Source organism: Lissotriton helveticus, chromosome 9 (assembly GCF_964261635.1).
Source record: "Lissotriton helveticus chromosome 9, aLisHel1.1, whole genome shotgun sequence".
NCBI lineage: Eukaryota > Metazoa > Chordata > Amphibia > Caudata > Salamandridae > Lissotriton > Lissotriton helveticus.
In genome coordinates this window covers 80,750,892-80,772,885 of record NC_136070.1, presented here as the reverse complement: position 1 = coordinate 80,772,885, position 21,994 = coordinate 80,750,892, and positions in this window count along the sequence as shown.

Here is a 21,994-nt window from a genome sequence, read left to right as displayed (position 1 = left end):
TGAAATGATAGAAGTGCTACTAATTTCCTGTTTATAGAATTTTTGTTTTTGGTGAAATTTAGCAAACGTGTTGTGGACGTACCAATTATATGCATCAAAACCCCGATCGTCATAGAGATGGAGAACAGACAACTCTATTTCTTTTAACTCATGTGAGCATCCAAGTGCTTATCTAAGATTATATCATTATATATAAGCAACCTGTCGGAATAGGGGTCACAAATACACACATACACTAGTGTCAAAAAGGAACTTATTCTCACACAAAATATCCTGAGTCTTGACATAATTTCCTGTATAGTGCGCCATTTAATCGTGACACTCAAATTTTAGTAACCCTCGATATAGAGGCTTTGTATACTAATATACCACAAGACAGTACTATTGAAATGGTAGAAAGCCTCCTGACCAGTCATGATAGAGATCTTAATGCACAAGAAATTTTTATAGTGGATTGTGTCACTTTGGTACTGAAAAACAACATTTTTATGTTCCAAAATGATTTTTTTAAACAAATCAAGGGGACGAGCATGGGAGCTACCTGTGCGCCGAGCCTGGCATGTCTATACGTCGCCAGGTTCGAAGACAATCACATATTTAACCCCATGGCACCGTTTTATGAGAATATATCGAATTGGTCTAGATATATAGACGACGTTTTTTTTATCTGGACAGGCTCAGTAGAAACGTTGGATGAATTCATTTTATGGCTGAACCTAGGGGACAGCAATTTAAAATTCACTTCAAATCATGACACACAACAATGTGAATTTTTAGACATCTTGATTAAAAGTGATGAGAACAAATTACAAGTCGAGTTGTTCACTAAAAAAACTGACCGCAACACTATGTTGCATTATGAAAGTTTTCACCCACCATGCCAGAAAGATAATATACCTTTTGGTCAATTTCTCAGACTTAGACGCAACTGTACCAAGATGCGGGATTTTGAAAAACATGCGAATATACTTACTGAGAAATTCATCACTCGAGGGTATCCTAAACGGATGATCAAACACGCTTACAAAAGAGCAAAATATTATAACAGGGACAATCTCCTCCAGGATAAACAAAACAAAACAGAAGCAACCAAACCACTCATTTTTGTTACCAATTATAGCTCTGTGAGTAACAAAATAAAGAACATAATAAACAGAAATCGGCACTTAATAACCAACAACAAGAAAGAAAAAATACCGAAGCCAATGTTTGCGTTCAGACGCAACAGAACGATAAGGAACAGTTTAGTGCACACCTATAGGGAAACCAAAATCGATTTGCAACCGAGTATTAATAATGCTCCCCTCCCAACAGGGACTTTCCCATGTGGCAACTGTGGTAATTGTAAATCAATAATAAAGGGTGCTTGCATAGAAGTAAACCAAAATTCCCACAGAATTCAGTCTATGATGAATTGCAGGTCTAAAAATTTAATATACCTGATCAAATGCCCATGCAATTTACCATACATAAGCGAAACCTCCAGAGAGATTCTACTAAGACTAAACGAACATAGGTCAGCAATAAGGACCAAGAAGAAAGGAGCACCCCTGACCGAACACTGGCAGGTGGCCAACCACTCACTAGATGACCTTTCGTGGTGTGTGTTGGAACAGACACATATGAATGCCAGAGGTGGCGATATTGAAACCAAACGCAGGAAAAGAGAACAATTCTTTATGTCAAAATTCAAAACAGTGAAAAAGGGACTAAATAATAAAGAGGACTGGGAACGAATCCTGATTTAATTGGTCACCATAGACATCTACTTCCCAATTTCCCTGAAGTCAAATAAATTGCCTGAAAGACTTTTAAAACTAACAATACTATAGCAACCACCATCAAATGCCCCTAGTGTACTTGCTATTCAGTAACATACATCCCCTAGGCTCTGCTAGGTGAAAACAAAAGTTTGTATTTCTTGCCCACCACGTCTATTTAAAAGTTCTCTCATTGATTTTATATATTTTGTATTTTTGATTTTCTGAGAAAAAATAGCAGCACGCTTAGGTTGGGTGTCAACCCGTTAAGAAGGACAGAGAATTGTTCGTGCGTCATATTGTTCAAACTCGTGAGGAGCATTGGACGTGTCTAAAAAGCAATCTTTTAACACACCGGGTGTAATAGCAAAAAAACGAGCAACCAACGAACTACTTGAGTAGTTTCTTACGTAGTGACAAGGACCTAATACTATGAGAACAAATAGGAAGTGATCATTATTGTGGGGAGCGCAAAGGGCAAAACTACTCGCGTAGTTTTCCTCCCCAGAACTACCCGAGTAGTTCAATGCGCCTGATCACGTGCACGGAAATGAAGCAATTTCAGTATTGTTCGTGCACTATATGGGAATACAAAACCAATTGGTTCTGCTCTATCCTATGAGTACAAGTGTTTCGGCATGTCCGTCCAATAAGAATAATACTCCATTACAGCATTTTTCGTCGTCCCTCAGTGAGGGCTAGCAGTATCACAGGAAGTGATGAATGTTTAGGGAAGCGAAATAGGAAAAACTACACGCGTAGTCCTCTCTTTTGGAACTACCCGAGTAGTCCAATGCGCCATAGAAAACGCGCGGAAATCGATCAATTACAACAAGCGCCAGCTGTGTTTTCCCACTTGGCGGCTTATAAACACGGTCTGCCGCCACCCTGCTTCATTCACGAACAGAGAGAGGCGAGGTAGCAGGGAGGTCGCAGCACATTTGCAAGGTAAGAGAATCCTTCAGGAGGGTATATTAGCAAATCCGCTGTAGTCTAACACTTCTAGCTGTATTTAGCTGCTCCCTGACAGAGCCTTTTACACATGGATACCTAGGCTCTAATTAGCTATGCCATTCAGTAGCATTACTAACATCAGGGTCTGTGATCAGCATGTTTTATTACACCTACAAGAGCTTATGGCTAAGTAAATAAATATTAACTTGATCAGCCTAACTATACCTGTAAATAATAGTAGGCTTAATACTGTGAAAAGAAATAGTGTTTATTAATACTCAGAGAGACTGAACACATAGATATAACTATCACTAGTACTTTGTACACAAATAGCATAAATTGATATCATGCAACTCTCTCCCTAGCCTGGTGATGTAACTTACCCAGTGTGGAGACAAAAGAGAACGTCGCATCAATTTGATTATGCGATGAGCCAGTATAGAATGGACTAACATATCAAGAAATATATCCGAGCCCATACGTCTTGGTAAGTATTAAGTCACCAGGACCGTATTTTAGGAATGTCTAAAATAAAATAATACACTAAATGAGTGTCCACCACCTTTTTTCTAGAGACTATCAGTAAGCAATGAATCAACGGTGGCTACCTGCACTCTCTTTCTCTGCTTCCTAAAGAATGAGGTAAATAGAAGACTAATCTAGGCCCTTTAATATGTGTATATGATTTAATTAGATACATCATATATTCTACATATTGTGTTTCCACAATATAGGACGCAATAGCACCATCCTAGAGAATTACCAATTGATGAAGGTAACTCCCTAAAGAGCTAACTGAACCATCTCCGCGGTGTAAATAATTTAATTACACACCAAGAGTACCAATTTTTAAGGTAATACCTTTTTCTGCATCCATGTTTAAGCAACAATCCATTTAACTGCTTGTTATTAATAGTTGAAACATTCTCCAAATCATGTAGAATCATCCTATCATCCAAAGGAATGTGCCACCACCTGGTGTGACGTTACAACAGTAACATAGAATCAAATAGAGAGGATCTATACTTCTCCGTTTTAAGGTATTTGTTGAAATCCATGAATTGGTTGTTGGCCATGGTATTTTCAGGGGATTAATGAACCCTTACAAGATCCAGTGCTAAAAAGACTGGTCGACATATCTCTGTATAGATACTTCATGTATTGGGAATTAATGCCAATACTCCTACCCAAGTTTCTCCCTTTGTTGGCGCAAAAATGGTAAAATCCTAGCCAACCCGCTCCCAATATTTTTAAGTCCATACCACATGCTTAATAAAAGAGGCGAAAAATGTGCCCATCTTTGTAAATGAATATGATGATACAGTACTTGCCAGTTAATCATGCTTGAAAATGTGGGTTTTTTTCAATTATGTGAACGTGTGGATAAAATGTTGGTATAAAAAATGAAATAGAGCCATGTTTAATAGAATGTTTCTTCTTTTAGAACCCTGTCCTGATGAAGGTTACATCTTAGATACCGAAACGCTGCGTCGACAACTTGTGTTCATGTGTTTTTAATTTATTTCTTTGTACCCATGTACATTTCTAAGTACATTTTTACATTGTTTTTAACTGGCACTATATATTAATTTTTGTATACTGTGAATTAAAAATTGTACAATTTTCTAAATCTTGTGTTATGAATTGTGTTTTGTAATTTTCCCTCAATAATTGTGATTTATTTTTCATGTGGTTATGGCACATATAGGCTAATCGCCTTTCCCCCCCCACTCCCCACCATATCATTCCTTTTACCAAGGAAATTCTCCTTCTCTGCCTAATCCTTAGGCCAGCTAGGGACTACTCTTTTGTTCTTTACTGTTGTTTTCTCCTCGTCCCCGATCGGATTTGAGAGGAGACCTCCCTTCTACTTATTTGTTCAAAGGCAGCCAGGTCACCACCTATGAGCAGCTGTTCAACCTCATCGTATGGGAGCACCTCTCCAACAACTGTTTTATCGAACTCCAGCAGCATCTCCTCGACAGCAAGCTGACCGAGCCAGGAAACTCGCCATCGAGGCCGATTGATGGGTGAGCACCCGGGTCCCCCGGAGCCCGATAGGAGACTACGGCCGAGGTCCCCCGGGGAACCACCGCCCGCGAGGCGGCGGAGGAGGCCAAAACAGGACCATGGACTCCCCCGCAGGACCACTCCCGACCCCCACTTTGCCGTCCCTGGCCAGAAGAGGGACCCCCCCAGCACGGCCGGGGCCCCGCCCGAACGTTACCTGCCACAGATGCCAGCGGCCCGGTCACTATGCCAATGACCCCCTCTGCCCGATGAACCAACGACCCGGCCCCACCGGTCCTCCAAATCGCCAGATCGCTGCCGCCGCCCTGGGAGAAGAGAGGGGCGACGAAGAAAGCTACGACCCCGACCAGACCGAGTGGGAGCCCGCCGCTATGTCCCTGGTATGTCTAGGCGAAAGATACATGATCCCCCGGGCCCGATCCCGGGCAACACTCAAAAGTACCGCCAATGGGTCACCATTAATGGACACCGGGCTGAAGCCCTCCGCGACACCGGACCCAGCGTAACGGATGTCCGAGGCCACTTGGTGACCCCTGACCAAATCCTGCCCAATGTGCTGTGCCCAGTGCGGTCGGCGGACAATTCAGAGAGCCTGTGCCAGATGGCCCGCATCCCCTTCGAGTGGGGGGGGTGTTGGGTCTGCTGAAAGTGACCGTCTGGGACGATGCCCCCGTGGACTGCCTCCTCAGGAACGACCTGGAAAGTTCCCCCTGGGCCCACGTCGAGCGGAGAGAGCATCTGGGGATGCTAGGCCTTCCCGAGTGGGTCTGTGCGACCACCCGATCCATGGCCGCCCGGTCCACCGCCCCGGCGGAAGCTGCCCCGACGGAAGAACCGGAGTGGCCCGCGCCTCCGCCGCCCGCCTTATCCGAAGACGCCGATCCGGAGCCCGACTCACCGGGGACCAACAGTGCCCAATGGCGCCAAGAAGGGGGCCCCACACGAGAACAGTTCGGGCAGGAGCAGAGAACCTGCCCCTCCCTCGAGGGAATTCGACAGCAAGCCGCCACTCAAGCCGCCGGAGACCCGTCGGGGTCCCACTGGGTCTATTGGGATCATGATCTCCTCTACAGCGAACAAAAGATTGCCGAACTGGGGGCCGGCCGGGTGCTGGTGGTCCCCCTCCGATTCAGAGACTTTCTCCTGAACCAGACACATGACGTGCCCCTCGCCGGGCACCTGGGGCAGGACAAAACATACAGCCGCCTGGTGACCCATTTCTACTGGCCCAAGATGAAAAACGATGTGAACAATCACTGCCGGACTTGCCCCACCTGCCAAGCCAGCCGGAAGAGTGGAGGGAAACACAAGGCCCCCCTCCAACCCTTCCCAGTCGTCAACACCCCTTTCGAGCGGGTGGGAATAGACATTGTGGGGCCTCTAGAGCCTCGCACCTCCCAAGGGCACCGGTTTATTCTCGTCCTGGTAGACCATGCCACCCGCTATCCCGAAGCCATCCCCCTCCGGACTGTGACGGCCCCCGTGGTGGGCCAGGCACTGATGGGGATCTTCTCCCGGGTGGGCTTCCCTCGAGAGGTCGTCAGTGACCGGGGTACGAACTTTATCTCCCGATACATGAAGTCCCTGTGGCAACAGTGCGGGGTCACATATAAATTCATGACCCCCAACACCCCCAAGGGAATGGATTGGTGGAGCGCTTCAATAGAACTCTCAAGGGGATGATCATGGGCCTGGAGGAGACCTTGCGACGCCAATGGGACGTGCTGCTGCCCTGCCTCCTCTTCGCCTATCGGGAAGTTCCTCAGAAGTCCCTGGGGTTCAGCCCCTTTGAACTATTGTACGGACACCCCGTCCGGGGTCCCCTCAGCCTGGTCAAAGAAGGCTGGGAGGCGGCAGTCAAAGATGCTCCCCCCGACGTCTACCGATACCTCCTGACCCTCCGAAACCAAACTCGGAAGTTCCGGGAACTTACCGAAGCCAACCTCGAGGCCAGCCAAGAGGAGATGAAATGCTGGTACGACCAAAACGCCTCTTCCATCGAGTTCGAACCGGGCCAACAGGTCTGGGTCATGTCCCCGGTCGAACCCTGTGCCCTCCTGGACAAATGGACGGGGCCCTTCAAGGTGGTGGAGCGTAAGGGTCCTGTCACCTACCTGGTGGACATGGAATCCCCCAGGAACCCCCTCAGGGTCCTCCACACCAACCGGCTCAAGCCTCACTTTGTCCGGACCGAACTCAGCCTGCTGATGGCTACGGATGGCGGGGCCGAAGACAACTCCGACCCCCTACCAGACCTCCTGAGCACCTCCGAGAAGGACGGCTCCGTCGAGAGGGTCACCCTCTCCTCCACCCTGACCCCAGAACAGCGCCAGGACTGCCAAAAACAGCTGGGGCAGTTCACAGACTTGTTTTCCCTCAACCCCGGAGTCACCCAGTGGTGCGGCCACGATGTCGACACCGAGGACAGCCCGCTTGTGCGACACCGGGCCTACAGAGTTCCCGACCGAGTCCGGACCTGCATCCAATCGGAGGTCTCCAAGATGTTGGCTCTGGGGGTAGTCGAACCCTCTGACAGTCCATGGGCCAGTCCAGTCATCCTGGTCCCCAAAGCCGCCGCCCCTGGCGCCGCGCCCGAACTGCGATTTTGTGTAGACTACCGGGGGTTGAACGCCGTCACCCGGACCGATGCTCATCCCATTCCCCGGGCCGATGAACTGATCGACCGCCTGGGGGCGGCCCGCTACCTGAGCACATTCGACCTAACCTCCGGCTACTGGCAGATCGGACTCACCCCGGGCGCCCAAGAGCGCTCCGCTTTCTCCACCCCTGATGGCCACTACCACTTCAGGGTGATGCCCTTCGGGATGAAAAACGCCCCCGCAACCTTCCAGAGGCTGGTGAATAAGGTGCTGGCAGGGCTAGAAGAGTTCAGCGCCGCATATCTGGACGATATTGCGGTGTACAGCCTCCACTGGGCCGAGCACCTCAAGCACCTCTGGGAGGTCCTGACGGCCCTCCGACGGGCCGGACTGACAATAAAAGCCAGCAAGTGTCAGATAGGCCAAGGTTCCGTGACCTATCTGGGACACCAAGTGGGGAGCGGCCATGTGGCTCCCCTCCAACCCAAGATCGACGCCATTATGGCCTGGGAGCCGCCGGTCACCCAGACAGCAGTCAGAGCCTTCCTGGGGCTCATTGGGTACTACCGGCGCTTCGTGAAGAATTATGGGAGCATCGTTGGCCCCCTTACCGAACTCACTTCCAAGAGGCAGCCCCAGAAGGTGCATTGGACGCCCGAGTGTCAGGCAGCCTTTGAGGCCCTAAAAACAGCGATGTGTACCGCCCCCGTGCTCCAAGCCCCCGACTACAGCCGGGAATTCATAGTACAGATGGACGCCTCGGAGCATGGTGTCGGGCGGTCCTTTCCCAACTCAACGCCTAAGGAGTTGACCAGCCTGTGGCCTTCATCAGCCGACGTCTGCGGGCCCGAGAACAACGCTGGAGCACCATTGAACGAGAGGCCTTCGCCGTGGTGTGGGCCCTCAAGAAACTCCGACCCTATCTCCCCGGCACCCACTTCCAGGTGCAAACTGACCACCGGCCCTTGCGGTGGTTGATGCAAATGCGAGGGGAAAACCAAAGTTGCCGCGATGGTCCATCTCCCTCCAAGGGATGGACTTCACTGTGGAACACCGCCCCGGCAATGACCACGCCAACGCCGACGGCCTGTCCCGCTTCTTCCGCCTCGACGAGGAGAACCCCCAAGGAGATGGGTGACTCTCCCCGCCTTCAGCTGGGGGGACGTGTGTTGGACCCGGCCTCGTGGCATGGTACCGCTCCTCCCTGCATGGCGGGCCCTAGACCGCAACAACCCCTGGCCTCCTCGATGAACCTCCCTCTCCAACCCTCAACGAGAGCCGCCACTCCTGGTGACCCCTGGCTCTCCCCCTCAGGAACACGGCGACCCCTACTCGCCCTACTCTGCTGGGCTGGCCCCTAACCTGGGCCGCCATCTCAGGCCCGACTCCATCTTGGGCCTTCCACGTCATGACCACGTGGCCTAGGCCCGACCTCGGCCGCGGCCTCAGCGAAGCCCCGACATCGAGGCACCAAGATCCGACCAGGGGGTAAAACGGCCACTCGACGAATCAAGGAGGAGGAGAGTTTCGATGGCCCTCCAGCCGTCCCCGGACGCCTGGTTTCGATCGCCCTCCGGACTCCCTGGGCGCTGGCTCCACCCCCCTGCTGGGTGTCTGGACACCCTCATCCCGGCCCCTCTGACCCCCCAAGGCGCGAGGGTCCGGACATCAAAGGCCCCCAGGACCTATATCTGGGGCAGCTCTGGAACAAGTCGGGAGTTGTATCCTGGAGTCGAGAGCCCTGCTGATGCTGTCGCGGCCGACCCTGAGAAGAACTCACTGCTCTGATCCCTGAACCCATCTTTGGAGTCCTGCTGGCGCTGCCGCGGCCCAACCTCGCTGAAACCATCTTTGGAGTCCTGCTGGCGCTGCCGCGACCCAACCTCGCTGAAACCATCTTTGGAGTCCTGCTGGCGCTGCCGCGGCCCAACCTCGCTGAAACCATCTTTGGAGTCCTGCTGGCGCTGCCGCGGCCCAACCTCGCTGAAACCATCTTTGGAGTCCTGCTGGCGCTGCCGCGGCCCAACCTCGCTGAAACCACCTGTGGAGTACTGCTGGCGCTGCCGCGGCCCGACCTTACGGAACCCCCCAGCTTGAGGATTGAGAGCTGTGCGCAGGGTATCCCCGTACCAGGCTGGTACTAAGACTGTCCCGCTACCCCCTTCCCCCCAGAACCAAGACTTTACGAATCCCTCGATCCGCTTGTACATATTGCTGAGAGAACCAATCTTTTTTTTTGTAAAAGTTGTTTTTATTGCATTTGAAAAAGGAACCAAATGGAGGAAAAGACAGAAGAGAAAACAGGCGGCAACATTGCAGTAGTAGCCCAGCAATTACGCCTGACGTACCCATTAAGAGCTTCGGGTTTCAGTTAATCGCACAAAGCGGAGTCTAGTAAGACAGTGATAGCTAAGGGGTTCAACTGCCAGGCGTTCCACAATGTCTCTGCTGAGTCTTCCATGAGAAGGTGCCATCTCAGTACACTAAGTCCCTCGGGATTGCCCCGGGTAGGTCAGTGCCCCCCCTCCAGCAAGCTAGGCTGCAACAAAGACAAAACCCGTCCAACCGTCTTCCCTACCCCCCTCCCCGACGTCCCCCCCCCAGGTGGTGGCGCCAACTAACATTCTCATTCTGCCTCACGCATTCACATCAATCGTGTAATTAGACCTGAAAAAGGTGGAGTGCTCGCAGGGCTGATGGACAAACAGCAGATGGTAATCCATTCGATAAGAATCTGACTAACGGTCCCCACCGGAACATAAAATTCTTAAAGTTGCCCAAGAAGATGTCCGCCATTCTCTCCATGCTCATCAATTTCCATAGTTTTGCGGCCCATAGCGACATAGCCGGAGCTGCTGGTCTTTTCCAGGCCGCAGCCAGTGTAAGTTTGGCCGCTCCCAGGCATAGCCACATAATCTGTTTGTCTGCTTTCGTCTGATGTTCCAGTAGCGGATCCCGGAGGCCCAGGATGACAAAAGATAGGGAGTCCGGGATCGGGTACCCCAACATGTCTTTGATATGAGATAGAATTTTGGTCCAAAAAGGACGGATGATTGGACAGTCCCTCCAGATGTGGTGAAAATCTCCCAGTAAGCCACAGCCCCTCCAGCAGCGATCCGAAGACGCCGGGAATATGCGATGAAGTTTCGAGGGGTAAAGGTACCAATCAAACATAGTTTTGAAATGGGCATCGCAGAGATCCGCTGAGTGATTGTGGGTCCTAATGTCCCTCCAGAGACCCTTCCATTCATCCTCCGTTATGGCCCTACCCAGCTGACCTTCCCAGTGATCCATATAGCGGGGACGCGGGGAGACCACTGTGTTGAGCAGGAGCTTATATAGAAAGGAGATCGTTCCCTTCATCGTAGCAGTTCGTAAAAGAAAGGCTTCAAAAGGCGAGGGCGGTCTCGTAGCTGCCTCTCTCAGACCAGGGGAGGTCGCCCAATGAATCAGCTGGGCATAACGGAATTGTTCCGTGGGCGGCAGGCCATAGTCCCTCATGCAATTGGAAAATGTGAGGGGTTCCGTGCCATGAAATAGATGTGTAAGGGCCCTACAACCGCCCTCACTCCAAGGCCGAAACGGCCCTTCCTGCAGCGCCGGCGGGAAAGCCGGATTGAAGTGCAAAGGATTGAAGGGGGAGGGGAACGACGTCCAGCGCTCGTCTCCCGATACCGTGTCCCACACCTTTAGAACAGTGCCTGTGGGGGTGCTGATTTAAGCATTCTTAGGCCTGTCTGGCTTGGGCTTCCAAGCCAGGTCCCAGATCGACCTCCCAGCCACACTCCTATCCATGTGTAGCCAGTGTTTTTCAGATTCCTGTTGCGACCACTCTACCATGACCCTCAACTGTGCGGCCTTATAGTACAGGTGCATATCCGGGAGGCCCACTCCACCCTCCTCCCTCGGGCGCCGCAAAGTCGCATAGGCGAGGCGTGCCCGTCCCCCCTGCCAGATGAATTTCAGCAAGAGGGTCTTCAGCCGTCGAAAGAAGTCTAACTCCATTGGTATGGGGAGGGCCTGAAAAAGGTATAGAAACTTAGGAAGGAGGACCATCTTAATGGCGTGGATCCTGCCCAGCCTAGTAATGTATTTCGGCTTCCACCGGTCCAGTTCCCCCCTCACCGCTGATAACATGGGTGGAAAGTTCGCTGCGAACAGGGAGCCAATAGAAGGCGTCAATCAGACCCCCAAATAAAGGAGGGAGGCCGACGCCCACGCCAACGGCGTAAGCGGACGCAAGCATTCCAATTCGGCCGGCGGGAGCGTTAAGTTCAAAATAAACGACTTGTCAAAATTTACTTTGAATCCGGCCACCTCTTCATAGTCGGACAGCAGAGTTCGAATGTGTGGCAGAGATTGCGCCGGGTCCCCTACAGAGAGCAGCACATTGTCCGCAAAAAGGGAGATTTTATGTTGCTCACCTGAAAAGGGGAGTCCCTTTATCTGCTCCTGCTCGCGTAGCGCGATGGCCAGAGGTTCGATGCTTAAGGCAAAGAGCAGAGGAGAAAGAGGGCAGCCCTGTCTCGTGCCCCTGGTGTGGGCGAAGCCAACGGATCGGTGCCCATTAACCATCACCCTGGAGCATGGAGTGCTGTAGTTCGCTCGAATCATGGTGATGAATTGTTGCGAGAATCCAAAGGCTTCCAAGGTACGGAACATGAAGTTCCAGTCCACCCGGTCAAAGGCTTTTTCCGCATCCAGCCCTACCAGCACTGCTGGGAGACGGAACCTCGAGGCCTTCTCAATGAGGTGGATCACCCTCCGCAAGTTGTCGTGTGTTTGTCGCCCCTTGATAAACCCCGACTGATCCGGGTGAATAATGGCCGGCATCAAATCCCGGAGTCTACGAGCCAGGATAGCGGAGTATAGCCTAGCATCTATGTTGAGTAGAGCTATCGGGCGGTAGGACGAGCAGTGGGAGAGGTCCTTCCCCGGTTTAGGAATCACGGAAATCAGAGCCTCGGACATGGAACCCGTGGTGCGACCCGAGACTGCCATTTCATTGAAGAGGGGTACCAAAAATTCGCAAATCTCCGTAGCAAAGGTTTTGTAGAATAACGCCGTGTAACCATCCGGACCGGGAGCTTTGTGGAGCTTAAGGTCTCTGATAGCCTCCAACACCTCCTCTCTAGAGATGGGGGCCGCAAGCACTTCGTTCCATTCTTTCGAGACTCGCGGAATGGGGAGGGCAGCCAGAAAGCGATCTTGAGCTGCTTGGTCTAGAAAATCACCCTTATACAGTGTCTCATAGAACCGGCCAAAAAGGCGTGCCTTATCCGCATCGTTGTGGCAGAGCGACCCCGAGGAGTCCAGGATGCCACCTATATACTCCCTCTCTCGTTTATTGCGCAGCTGACGAGCCAGGTGTCTGCCTACCTTATTCCCCTGAGAGTAGGATAAGCGCCGAAGCCGAAGCAGGGTAAATTCCGCACGGTTGGCGTAGTGGGCCTTTAGCTTACCCCGCACTGCAGTCAGCGGTCTTAGTGTGAGCCTAGACGGTTTGACCTTGTGGGCTTGCTCTAAGTTAGCCAATTCCGCCTCCAATTCCTCCCTCTCCTTCCGTCTCAACTTATTGAGGTTAGCATTAAGGTGAAGGCATGTACCCCTTATGGAGGCCTTACACGCATCCCAGGTATTAAAGAGGGAGGTGTCCGATGCCGGATTGAGGGCCCAGAACTCCCTCATTGCTTTGCGCAGCGCCCTGCATGAGACGTCATCCCTGACAAGAGCCGGTGGGAAATACCATTTCCTCACACCATCCCCCCCGGAGGCCCAGTGTAACCCCAGTACCAGCAGACTATGGTCCGAAACAGACAAAGGGAAAATGCTAGAGTCCCGGACAGCTCCCTGAAGTGCCTGGCTCACAAAAATATGGTCAAGCCTGGAGTAGGTGTGATGAACATGGGAGAAGAACGTGTAGTCGCGCGATTGGGGGTGCAGAAATCTCCAACAATCAAGCAAGCCAAGTTCACTTATCATAGTCGGATTCTCAGTGGAAAACACCCCAGCACCCGCCCTCTGCGCCCGTGAGCTGTCTAGGTCTCTGTCCCAAACCATATTGAAATCCCCCATAAGCACCATGTGGCCTTCAGCAAAATCCCCCGCCTTGTCAAGCAGGTCACGGAGAAAGGCATTCTGCCCCGCGTTGGGGACATACATCACCACAAATGTACAAGCCACTCCATCAAGCACTCCCTTGACCATAAGCCACCTCCCTTCCTTGTCCCCGCTAACCTCCAAAGGTTGGAAATGTAGAGATGATCGAAAGAGAAGCGCCACTCCCCTATGTTTGGTGGATGCAGAGGACCTATAGATTAGCGGGAAGTGCCTATGGCGCAGGCGGAGTTCGTCTTTACGCGGCAGGTGGGTCTCCTGGAGTCCCACAATATCTAAATGATGATCAATAATATATGTCCATACTTTTTGGCGCTTTTGAGGGGAGTTAAGTCCCTTGACATTCCATGTCCCAATGCTAAGCGGCATAACGGTAAGTTAGAATCCACCCCCTCTCAATCAATGCAAGTGCCATCTCCCTTCGCCCCTTTGCACCGGAGCTAGCTGTCCTTTTCATGTCATTGTATGAAAATACTTACATACACAACAACAACCCTTTTAGCCAATATATTGGGACTTGGCTTCGATTTATCGATGACGTGTTCATGGTGTGGACAGGTGACAGCGGGACTCTGTCCCAGTTCCACCTATGGTTAAATTCCACCTACAGACAGAAACAAATCACTTATGTTCAGCAGTAATCATCCCAGAAGCCTCAAGGAAAACCTTCCCTATGGGCAGTTCCTACGTGTCCGTCGAAACTGCACATACACTGAAGATTACCACCACCATGCAGCTAATCTAGTATCCAAACTATGTGACAGGAGATACCCCAAAATATTGGTTAAAAATTGCAAGAAGAGAGCCCAGTGGACCCCTAGAGAGACTTTGTTGGAACGGAAGAACAAACCTGAGCTGAAACAACAAGTTTGTGTGACCACCTATTGCCCCAATGCCAATAAACTCAAGCAGGTGATTGGACAAAATTGGCATCTAGTTAAGAACTTAGAAAACAGCCTTAAAGATCTTCCCCTCTTTGCGTTCAAGAAGGAAAGGAGCATAGCCAACCACATAGTAAGAGCTGCAATGCCATCTTCAATGCAACCTACATTACGCCAAGTGATGGGATTGCCTCCTGTGACAGGACACCACAAATGTGGTACCTGTCTATGCTGTGATTCAACATTGGAAGGATCACTATTCCAGCACAATGGAATTTCATGGAAGCATGAGGCTTTCAGCAACTGCAAAACCAAATTTGTAGTTTATGGCATTATATGCCACTGCAAGAGTTTATACATTGGCAAGACAAACCAGGAGATCCGCCAACGTATCTCGCAGCATAAATCAAGATTAAAAAGAAAAGTGGAAAATGCTCCTTTGGTTCATCATTGGACACAAATGCAGCATCAGGTTGATGACCTCAAGTGGACAGTAATCGCTAAAATTGAAAAAGACCCCCGAGGAGGGGATTTGAACCTGAAGTTATCCAAGAGAGAGGCGTTTCTAATTGTCAAATTTGATACAGCCTCCACAGGCTTGAATGAACTGAGTGAAATCTTCAAATTGTGACCCTCCTGTTAACTACCGCTCAAGTCCCCCCTGGCACGCGTTCATACTTCCATTGATTTGACCCTCGTGTCATCAATGGTGGACACAAAACAGTTTACTGCAGCACGCATTATTGTGTATCTACAACTCCGCCTGCCCCTTCCCTCCAATTTTATTGACTACGAAGTGGCCGGCCCAAGTCTCCGTTCATTAATTAAAAACTGTCATTAAAAGTTCCTCCACCGGCTCAGTCACGTTTGCGCATGCGCCAACGATTAGTGCCGTTTCAGAATCCTAGTTAATCGCGTCGACAGTGGGCCACGCCTCCCGGCAAGTATTCTCTTTAAATAGTGACTCCGACTGGCCTCGTCCGTTGGACGCATGCGCCACGGATCAGTGCAGGCTGGAACGCGAGATCCTTTCGAACGCTTTACAGAGGTAAGCTTTGACCCCACGGCACATTGACTGCTTCACCCTTCGAGGCTATACTTTAACACTTCTTGCCTCTCGTCTCCTCTAAGTTGTTGACGTTTAGACATGTATAATGTTTAGTCCCTTCTTTGGGTCTAGCCCCCACGTAGAAGGAGTAACATCGCTATTGGTGCATAAATACGAGCTGTTTGTAAGTTATCTTGCCCGCCGCACGCCGTGTGTTATTCTCGGTCATATTCAATTTTGTAGGGACTCCGACCTCAGCCCTTCCAAAAACCGGGAAAAATTGTTCGAAACTATCAGACAAGGTAATTATCTGATCACGTGGTTTATCCCTTCGTGTAATTACACTTTCATCTATGTTTCAATAGATTTTTTCTGACCCCCTTTTTTACAGTGTGATATCGTCTGACCCGTTTTTAAAAAAAAAAACGAGCACCCATGGACTGAGCAAATTTGAAACGAAGAGTCCCTTCTCCTGTAGAACAGGCATACACCCACGACTCTACTTGGTTTGTAGACGTTCCCTTCGTCAAATAGGGGTGAGTCTATCTCCTTAACCTTCACCTTTAAGGGTTCCATCTAAACGATCCATATCTAAAGGTTCTTTCTAATTTCCAATTTTTAAATAGGTCCTGCCCCTGACCTCTCCCAAGCTTCCCTGGATGAAGTCTTTGTACTAACATTGGACCTATGTCCTAGCTTGTAAGGTGAGTCAGACCGGCTTATCTATGTTTCTTATTGTAGAACCAGGCTCACGCCCCCAGTAACTCGTGACTATTTCTAAATCTTGCCTTGTTCCACCCGCACATAGACTCCTGTTTCTACTCCAGCATCTGTTGTGCCACACAGGACACCGACCACACTAGAATTTCCTATCCCATAAGTAGGGTGAGTATGCTTAACCTAGTACGTAAGGGCATTTCCCATTTGCCGGTAATTTAGTCCAATAGTCACGTTACCCCTTATACCAACAAGGCCATCACCTGCATGTCCTCCCCCCCTCGTGTCGGCCCAAAATCGAGCCAGACAACTTCCCCTGGTCACTCAGCAATGCTTCCGTTGATGTCAGGTCTTTAATAAGGACAGCTACTCATCTTATGTTTTTTCTAAAGAACTCTTTTCTTCTCTTTTATGTGATTTTTCTTCCAGAGAATACATCAGGCCCTGAAGAGAATCCCCAAGAATTCGGTGGGATTCGAAACGCGTAGGCCCCGCCACAGTGGTCTGCCAGAACTGTTGGACAATAACCAAATGTGTACCGCAGTTTGAGTTGTACATTACCTTGGACTAAGAATTCCCATTGAGTTTTTTGTCTAGTTATACTACATGTAGGAATGTACTATACTTTAGCGAATTAGTTTATGTACTTTTTTGTTAATTCCAAGCAGATCGTGGCTTCCCCCTTTTTACTTCTCTTTCTCTTTTCCTTTGGATGTATATAAACTGTTTTATACATTATGCTCCTGATAGTTTGAATGAAGGATGGTTGAATGTGATATGTGTGCAACTTTGTATGAATGATTGATGTACAGTTATACCCTAATATTTTTCGTGTCCATTGTAAATAGAAAAAAAAAAATTTCTGTGTGTATGTAAAAATGTATTGACCTTTTGATGCTATAAATTTGATAAAATAAAAAGCTATTAATTAGCATTTCCCTTTCTGGAATTTCCTTTCTAGTACAGGATAGATATTCAATTTCCTAAACAATCCACATCAGTACTGGCACCCCTTTTTGTTTTCTAAATCTCCCTTCTCCAGCACCTAGGAAACACACCCTCTTGGTTCAGTGATATCCTTACCGCCGGGTCTCTACCGAATTCTGGACCCCTGTCAGCATCCGAGAACTCAAGGTCAGTAACAAAGTCCTCCCAGACTACAATCACCCCTAAAGGCCGAGCAGTCAAGAGCTCCAGGAGCACATAAGCAGCGTGAGGAAGGCATACCGCACATTCATACCAGGCACCACCACCACCCAGCCCACCCACCCCCCTCCACCAGACTCCCCACAACCCCCCCATTGCCTCCCCCCCAAACCAAACCCCAACTCAAAAACAAACAAATATACTTAGCAGTCTCAACGAATTGTCCCAGATCAGTGCAGCGCACAGAATAGTCACCAGGAAGGGGGCGGTAGATTCCATGCGGGACTCCCATGGCCTCGGTCCGGGGTGTCTTCTCACAAAGTACCACCATACCCACGGAACCTGAGTGCACGAGCCCCTCCGGCGCCCACAGACCAGCAGCCCACACTTCAGGCCGCTCCGGAGCTCTGCTGTGAAATCGTCAGCGTCGCTGAAGCAACGGAAGCTACCGCATCCCCCCTCTCCTGCAGGCTGGTAGCTCGATCAGGCCGCCCGCGTTCCGATGTCGATCCCACTCTGTGCCAAGAGGAGGATCGATGTCGTCTCCTCGTCGAGGGGCTGCTCGCCCTTGAGGCCGGGGCTTCATCCTCAATGCCTAGGAGTTCCTTCTCCACCTGTAAGGAGCGGATCTGCACCAACTTATTCTGCCACCGGAAAACTATGCGGAAGGGGTGTCCCCAGGAGTAAGGAATGCTGTGATTCCGTAGAAACGCCGTTACTGGTCTAAACTCTCGCCGTTTCTGAAGGGTCGTTGCCGCCAGATCCTGATAGAGTTGCGGGCAATGTTCCCGGAATTGCAGATTAGGAACTTCTCGCGCTTTCCTGAGGATTCTCTCCTTTAGCTGAAAATCGTGGATACAGACGAGAATATCCGGGGGCGGCCCTCCTCCCCTTCGGGGTAGACCAACTCTATGGACACGGTCCATCCGAATCTCATGTATGTCTTCTTCGCCCAGGATCTGAAGGAATAGCTCTTGCACGTAGCTCCTTAGGTCTCCTGCTTCGCCATCCCACGGTACCGCCCGTATGCGAATGTTATTCCTTCGGGAGCGGTTCTCTAAGTCTTCCGCGTGGGATTGCAAGTCCAAGTTCTGTTCAGTAAGCCTCAGCACGTCCTGCTGCAGTTGGTGGACGTCATTCGCCATGCTGAGGTCGTGATCCTCCAGTGTGGCCACTCTCTCCCCAATGCCGTCCACGTCTCGCCTCACCTCCCAAAGGTCAGACGTCAATTGCGCTCGGAGGTCCGAGATATCCTCCTTGATGGATTTAAATAGGTCAGTCATAAAAGCTTTGGTGACTGGAGCCTCATCGTCAGATCTTTTGGGAGAGGAGCTCGGGCCAGGGGAGGCCGGCGGCTGGGTGTTCTTTGGCTGGCCGTCCTTACCGTTCTTCCCCTTGCGCGAGATGGTAGACATTGCGGCCCCCTTCGCTTTCCTGGGAGACACCACGAACGGCGCCTTCCCACACTACGGCAGAATCTAGTCGATGCCACTACCTCGTGCCCTCGTCGTGCGTCCAAAGCTCCAGCTTGAGCTATTGTCCCCAAATGTGTCAGTGCGTCAGCCAGACCCGGTCCAGCAGGGGAAGCCCTTGTAGCTCCAGCTCCCACTTCAATGCCAGAGACGTCATTGCAGTACCAGCATGCAGACTCAGGGGAGTTGAAAGTCCAGGGGGCCTGACCCCTCCCTGCGGACCACACCAGCCAGGTCTCGCTCTTAGAACCACTCTTCAGAATTATTCCCCAGGTCGGACCCGCTCCAGCATAGACTCAGTCCCCGAGCTGAAGGGGGGTGGGGGGGGGAGACCGAACTTGTGCCCAACGGCCGCCCCTACGACCCCCACTGCTCTCTCAACGTCCGTGCCCACAGATTTTGTGTACCTGCTGCTCACGCTGGTTCCCCACTGCAGCGTCGCCTGTCTCCAAGGGGCCAAGCGCTCACGTTGTCCCGCACCCTTGCCCCGGCCCTCAGCCACCAGATTAGGCCAACCAGACACACGTGGACCCAAGCTGAAGGACCCAGCAATAGTCGCTTCGGGTCTGTCTCTGCTCGCTCCCGTGGGGGGCCGACCGCACTCCCCTCGGGGCCGTTACCGCTGCTGTCCACAGGTCGGGTCACTGGGCGCGGGCCTTGGCAGCAGTGCAGACCGCCTCCTGGACTAGGCCTCAAACCACGGCCTCGATTGCTCCGGCGACCGCACTGCAGCTCCGAGTGCTCGGGCAGATAGGCTCCGCCTCCTCCCCGGGGTCCGGGTCGCGGCGTCGATCGGACTTCTCCTCACCGCCGCTAGATCCCCGCAGCACTGTATCACCAAGTCCCGGTGCTCCCGCCAGCTACTTTCCGCCGGACACCTCCAGGATGCCCTTCACTGCCCCTCTGCGCCACAGCTCGTAGCGGCGCTCAGGCCCGGGCACCGCCGCCGGCTCCGGTCCCGCTAGAGCGAGCTCAGGGATCGCTGGAAACCGCTCCTCTGCCGGCCACCTCAGTAAAAAAGCTCCAGAGCGGCCAAAAGCCCCAGGAAGACGCCCGGGGCCAATGCTATACAAAGCTTTTGTAGGGCTTGGCGCCGGAGGGGACTAAAACACGTCCTACTCCGTCGCCATCTTGGCCACGCCCCTCGAGAACCAATCTTTACTGTTGATAAAGATCCTAAGAAGTTATCCTTTTGTGTGGTGTACCTTTGTAGTGGTGTGATTGCTCTGCTGTTACGATTCGAGGAGAGGAACCTCTCCCAGGAGGCCTCTCTACAAACGCTCGGCCATCTCCCGAAGGAGAGGGGGGTCCAGGGGTGGTCAGTCAGACATCTTCGGCCGCCCCGGGTACCGCCTTTCTAACAAACAGCATAGTCTTGAAAGAACCACTGCTTGGCCAGTAGTTTTCTATGTTGGATGGTAAAGAGAGAGCTGGTTTTAGCTATGGCATATAAGTAGTAATTCACTGATTTCAAGGTCACTTCAATTTCTGTTGAAAGATACTTGGGCATCAAACAGGACTCCAAGGTTGCACACCACATTAACAGGGGGAGGAAGGAAGTTGCTAAATGAAAAAGGCCATGGCAAATTTGGAAGATGTTATTTTCATTATTAGCATTAAGATTTCTATCTTATCCCTGTTTATCCAGAGGCCATGGAGGCCTATCCAGTGTTTGACAGAGAGAAGGCATCCACTTAATGCTTCAATGCTGAAGTTGCTCCTTGAGGCTTCTAGAAGGTGTGTGTCTTTGGTGTAGAACTGGCCTTTGATGTCTTTCATGTTGATAAGGTGGGCTGGAGGGCACATGATTAAGTTGAAAAGGAGAGGAGTGTGTTGATCCTTGGGTGATCACATACAATGACAGCTGACTCTGAGAATGCTGCTTTCATTCTTAGAGGAAACGTTTAATTAATTCCCGTGCTTTTATGGTAATGTTAAACCAGAGTTTAGGGGGCTTAGGACTGTTTCATGATCTACAGCGTTGAATTGATGGAGCAAGGCTGCGCACGTAAAGCGACTTGCTTGTACTCAACCCTCTTAAAATAACTTGTAATGTACTAACTAACATGTTTTGTCTTATTAATATTGCACTACACAACATTTTTAGTATCTAGGGGAAGCTCGCCTATGTGCTTTCACTAATCATAATTTGCTTGAACTAAAATGGCCGCTGCTACGCGTGATTTTCCATTGCGCAGAGTCTGTCACACTCACGTGACATGACGTATTACTCTGCTTGGAGGGAAACTTTTGCTTCTGCGCATTTGAACTAAGATGGCTGCTATGTGTCTTAACGTGCAAGAAGCTTGCATTGCTGCTTTTGCTAAGCTGTTCGTTCTTCCTAATACTTAATGCTATAGTTAAAATAAAATAATGGGAATAGTGTAGAGATAAGTGGTATACAGAACATTCAGTTATACTTTGCTCTAAAACTGTTTCTTTTCTATTTCTCATATGTATCGAATTTTGGGCCTGACATGTACTTCTGAACTCCATCTTTGGAGGAACTGCGACTGCGCAGAAAAGCTCAAGTCCATGAAGCACTGACCTTTGAAACCCAGCCAAGTACTGACATGCTAGAAGATGTTCTTGGGAACCTCAACTTTTGACCCTAATGGAGGAAGCTAAACTAAAATATGGACTGCATTGTATTCATTATTGATACATTCACTGCCGGGTGGAATAAAAGTGCATGGGAAAATAAATTGATGGGAGGGAATGTTAATTTAAATACTGAATGACAGTTACCTCATATTAATATTGTGTGATGACCTCTCCTCGTCTTTTTGTCCAATCAAAATTGGGGATTCACACATTTGCAACATTGGGGGGTGGTACACTGCCCTGGAAAATGGTATAACTAGGGTAGGCTTAGCTAGTTAGATTGTCCGACTTGTCCGAATAGCTGACCTGTCACTGACCCAACGCACTCAATAGGCAATCGAGAGCAGAGGTGCTGGCGGAGCACGCTGTCAGAAGAATCGATAACCCAATCGGGGTTCTAAGGGAGAAGAGTTTGTTAACCCAATCGGGGTCCAACTGTTAGCTGCAGTGAAGGTGTGACGCAGGCATTGCACTTTAGCTGTGGGTGCCAGTCTTAGCCTGTGGTGGTCCTGTCCTGATCCAATTAGGCCCATACCTGTCCTGATTCTGGTCTGCACCTATTTTTTCCTGCTGGCACCTGCAATCTTGGGTTCTGTCCTTTAGCCCAGCCCGTGGCCAGGGTTGGTCTTCACACCATTCTAGGTAACTATAAAGTGTGGGTTTG